This window comes from Cucurbita pepo, chromosome 3 (genome assembly GCF_057944985.1).
Source record: "Cucurbita pepo subsp. pepo isolate OVF chromosome 3, ASM5794498v1, whole genome shotgun sequence".
Lineage (NCBI taxonomy): Eukaryota > Viridiplantae > Streptophyta > Magnoliopsida > Cucurbitales > Cucurbitaceae > Cucurbita > Cucurbita pepo.
The window spans coordinates 9,134,794-9,139,853 of record NC_141800.1 but is presented as its reverse complement, the minus strand read 5'-3'; the positions used below and the strand labels follow the sequence as shown (position 1 = coordinate 9,139,853).

Sequence of the window (5,060 nt, the reverse complement as noted above, 5' to 3'; positions counted from 1 at the left end):
TACTAAAAAAAGATTATATGATATCTTTTAGATCTAGGGTTTCATTTATTTTCTTTTGTTATGATATCTTTTAGATCTAGGGTTTCATTTATTTTCTTTTGTTACGATATCTTCTAGATCTAGGGTTTGATTAATTATGAAATTATTTACAGGATTGCGATATTAAGAGCATTATCATAATAGTTTTAATTGCCTTAACTTTTGTTTTTCCTCTTTTTTTCATGGTTTATTAAGATGGTAAAATGGTAAGTATAAATTCTCATACTAAAAAAAGATTAAGAAATAAGGGCATTTTGAGAATTGAACTTGGGACCTCTCATACCCTAAGCGAGAATCATATCACTAGACCAAATGCCCTTACTAGAAAACACAACATTTTTAGCTCCTACTCAATATGTTTTTTTCTCTCAAGTTTGAAATCTATTTTCCTGGGGGTTGTTGACTATAAAACAAAAAGTTGATGGTCTAGTATTTTACTCGTTTGTAAGGAGGCATGTAATATTGAATTATTCTAATTTATAAGGGGTATCAAATAAACCAACCAACCAACAAAGGAAACAAACTAATCAGTTTGGTTAGATTTTCGGTTCAGTTCATTAGTTTGTTTGATTTAGTTCTTCTATTTTGCCTCGTATGGCAAGAAAATAAAGTTGTATTGAAGGCACTTGAGTTTCATTTATGACAAACTCATATAAAATATAATTGCATCAATAGCACTAAGAGTTGGAGTCTATAAGAATTTCATGAACTTAAGTACAACTCATGCTTCATTAAAGAGGAGATAAACTTTAGTTAAGTAACTGGAACTTTAAATTACTTCATGTGGAGCTTTAATTGCTCTATGCTAGTTACAATCTTTAGGATTGACTAATTGGACAGGAATTCTTAGATTTAGGGGATTGTTTTGTGTAATTTTCAACTACAACTTATGTTTTCAAATTTTTAGGTCATAATTTAGGTAGTAGGTGTTATATTATGGATGAACACTAGAGTTTCTATCTATGTTGTATTTATTTGAAGGCTATAGTTGTCATCTATGTTGTATCGCAATAAGATTGTTGAAATTTTAGTTAAAGTGCATATTTTATTTCTTAGGAGTAAAAAATTTGTTTCGTTGCATAATATGAATTTAGTTGGAGAGTTATTACAGATGAATGGAGAATAAAAATTTCTTTAAAATAATAAACAGACCCAAGCTCGTTGTTGTTGTGGTCTACTTGTGATTTTGCAAAAAGCTTAACTAATATGAAATATCAAGGTAAATCAAGAATATATCCTACACATCATTCAAGATGACAATAAAATGGAGTTCAATTGAACTTACTTTTAGTTTCCTGTTTGAAAGGTTCAAGATGAAGCATAATTGTATTAACGATATTAAAGAGAAATTCATGTTTTATTAGAAGAGATCAACTTCATTTAAGGTACTAGGAGTTTAAACTACTTCCATTGTAATTTCAATCACTCTACCAAGATTACAAATTTAGGGTTGGCTAATTGGACATCAATTCTCTAACTCTACGTTATAATTTAGGTGGTAACCATTATAATATTAATGAGCATAAGAGTTACAATTCTTTCATGGACCATATGTGCTATAGTTAAAAGAATATATATATATATATATTATGTATGTCAAGGTCTGGATAAAGCACAAAGTAGCAAGGAACACCATTGTCGACTCTAGAACCACCCACAACTCATTATCGAGACCAATGCAAAATATTTTAACATCCTTCGGCATCGAGATACAGGAAAGATGAACGCCGTCAAATTGGAAGCTTTACCTGTTTTAAGAGTCACAATGAGAACTCTAATCAAGCTAGAGCCTTGGACTAGGCAAATCATTTTATGATAGTTGAAATGGATGACTTCGACGTCGTGTTAGGGATGAACGTCCTACTGGAACACAAAGTCATTTACATGTCCCTAGCAAAATGCCTAGTTGCAATGGAGTCTAATTCGACGATCATTCAGAAAAACATCCATCAACCAAGAGGGGTGAAAATGATGTCGATACTACAGTTGAGAAAGAATCTTAGCCACGATGAATCTACGTTTGCTGCTATTGTTGTAATTGAAAGGGGAGCTCGAGTGAGCAAACCTCAATAGCAACCTTGTTGCCACTACATGAACACCACAACGCAAAACAAGAAGGTCAGATAATGGATTTATCCCCAGGAGAGATAAATCACAAGATTAGTTTTATGTTGCAGTCGAGATCGCCTGCCACAAACAAATGTCATGCAATTGAGCCTGAGCTAGCTAAATTCTATGAAAAGCTAAATGACTTGTTAACAGTCAAGTTTATTAGACCCGCAGAGGCTCTTGTCAATGATCACTCAAATGCTGGGTAAAGACACCAAGCCAACGCCTCTATTGGAGAAGGAAGAAAAAAAACAAGTCACTGAAGCAACACATGTTCACACAGAAATACCAGATGGATGAAGAGAAGGGTCAACAACAACAATTTCAAGAAAAATAGAGAGTTTATATAAGTTAACGTCATATCAACTTCAAGTTCAAAGCAACAAGAACCAAAGACTGGTGCAAAAATACTATGGACTAGTCGAAGTTATCCACAAGATTATGAAGACATCATATAGGATCCAATTGCTCTTATGGATGCGGACTAACCTTGTTGTCCACGTCAGTAACTTGAAACGTTATTATTTTGACCAAGAAGACATCAAGTAGAAGCAGTTGGTATGACGTCATGCAAAGAAGAAAGATTTTCATGCGAAGAAAGTAGGAAAGACACCAATAGAGAAGACATGAAGAGTCAACGCAGCTCCTAGTAGATTGGAAAAGACTCCTCATTCTGAGATCAGCTGGAAGTGCATCGAGAGACCTAAAATCAGCCTCGTCCTACAATGCTGAGTATATGAAGAGTTGGTTATCAATAAATTGTGTGGGGACAGATGTCACGGTCATGATTGCCCATGGCGTGTTGTCTATGGCTGCATGTCTCAGCAATTTTTGTAAATAATTTGTTGTCCAAGGTGGCATGCTCATTTCATATCTACACCCTCCCGGACTAAAATTTCCCAAAATGTATTATAGGAGAATGTGACTAGTTTCTTCCAAACGTGACTCGAGCATACACTGCTGTTGTCCATGCAGTCTGAATTTTGCACAGTTGACTTGTTCGTCGAGGCACATAATCATTGTCTCACTGCTGAAAGAATCTCAAGTTCTCATGAAATGATTGGAAGAGAATCTCGAGTCTTCTATTCTTCTTTTTTTTTTTTTTTTTTTTTCAAACATCCATGTGAATTATTTCTTTATTCAATTTGATATAATTGTTGGGAGCATTTCGAAAATCGAACTCGAAACCTCTTGCACCCGAAGTGAGAATCATACCACTAGACGAAAATCGAACTCGAAACCTCTTGCACCCGAAGTGAGAATCATACCACTAGACCAAATGCCCTTGTAGTTAGGGTCAAGGGTGTAATGCCTTTGAAGTTAGGGTCGATGCTCTATCAAAAGTCTGCAATAGAAAATAAATAGTACTACCATCATCTTCTTTTGCAAGACTTTCTCAAGCCCTCCTGGAATAATTTGAATAGAAAATAAATGGTACTACCATCATGACTTTCTCTAATTTGAAAGTGGTATGGTTTCCAAGATTGTCGGTAGAATCCCAATTCCGAATTGATTGGCATACTCTGAACATCTTCAAGAAAAACAGCCTGGTCACGCTCGGCCTTAAGCTGGGTCACAAGAGGATATCAGTATATGAAAAAGATGTCTGGGTTGATACGGATCCAATTAATATAAAGGAGAATCTTACATACACAATTCTGTATTCTTCAATTAATATGTTATAAAAACACTTATAAATTATAATTAAAAAGATTAAATATATGTTATAAAAACACTTATAAATTATAATTAAAAAGATTAAATATATGTTATAAAAACACTTATAAATTATAATTAAAAAGATTAAATATAGCTTCTTCTTCTTCCTTTTTTTTCAAACATCTTTATTTCTTTGTACAACTTGATATAATTGAAGGGGGCATTTCGAGAATCGAACTCGAGACCTCTTGCACCCGAAGCAAGAATCATACCACTAGACCAAATGCCCTTGTAATGAATCTATCATTTTTAGTTGCTAGTCCATATGTTTTATGCGCCTCTATATTTAAAATTTATCCACATGTTTTTGTGCTTTAGAACCTACCTTGTAGGTTTGAGATTATGAATGACTCCGCTCAAATTATTTTGGTTGAAGATCATTTTTGAAGTAAGACTACATGCATGGTAACGATCCCCGTACCTCTGTATTTAACTTATGTTATTTTAATGTGTATTTATTTACTTCGTAAATATCTTTAATTCTACAATCTCTTAAAGGGGCATATTCCGAGAATTGAACTCAAGATCTCTCGCACCTAAAGCGAGAATCATACCACTAGACCAAATGCCCTTGTTATGCACTTTGAAACGTATGTATGAATTCTTGAGCCTAGGTATTAAGGTCGTATTTTGTTGTATTGTAGGAAACACATGAAGTCCTCGATGAGAATATGTCGTTTAGAACAAAACAAGAACATAATAAGAACAGAGAGCTTTCTTCTTCTTCTTCTTCTTTTTTTTTTCTTTGTTTCCTAAAATGGTAAGTATAAAGTCTTGGGATGTAAATAAAGACTTTTTACTATGGGTTGCCCAACAATTGGTGTACAAAAGTTAAGAGGTATGTTTGATAATAGGAACAAAAGGTTTATATTAATATGAAGTCCTTTGATAAGTAAAAAATTTAGACATAGGGCATTACAAGAATTGAACTCAAAACCTCTTGCACTCTAAGTGAGAATCATACCACCAAAACAAATATTTTTAGCTTCTATTCAAATATATTTTTCTCCGAGTGGTTGGACGGCTATAAAATGAAAAGTTGAATTGTTATAATATACCAGGGTTATCAAATAAATCAACAACCCAACAAAGGAAACAAACTAATCAATTTGGGTTGGATTGATTCGGTTCAGTACATCAGTTTGTTTGATTTAATTCTTCCATTTTGCCTCGTATGACAAGAAAATAAAATT

At 33.5% G+C, this 5,060-nt stretch overlaps 1 non-coding gene across 1 annotated transcript; it reads right to left on the bottom strand.

Annotated features, from left to right (window-relative positions):
• Positions 1-4,024: 4,024 nt before the first annotated feature.
• On the bottom strand, positions 4,025-4,096 carry TRNAP-CGG (transfer RNA proline (anticodon CGG)). The gene has a single exon. It is a non-coding gene; the product is annotated as a tRNA-Pro (tRNA).
• Between the last annotated feature and the right edge of the window lie 964 nt (positions 4,097-5,060).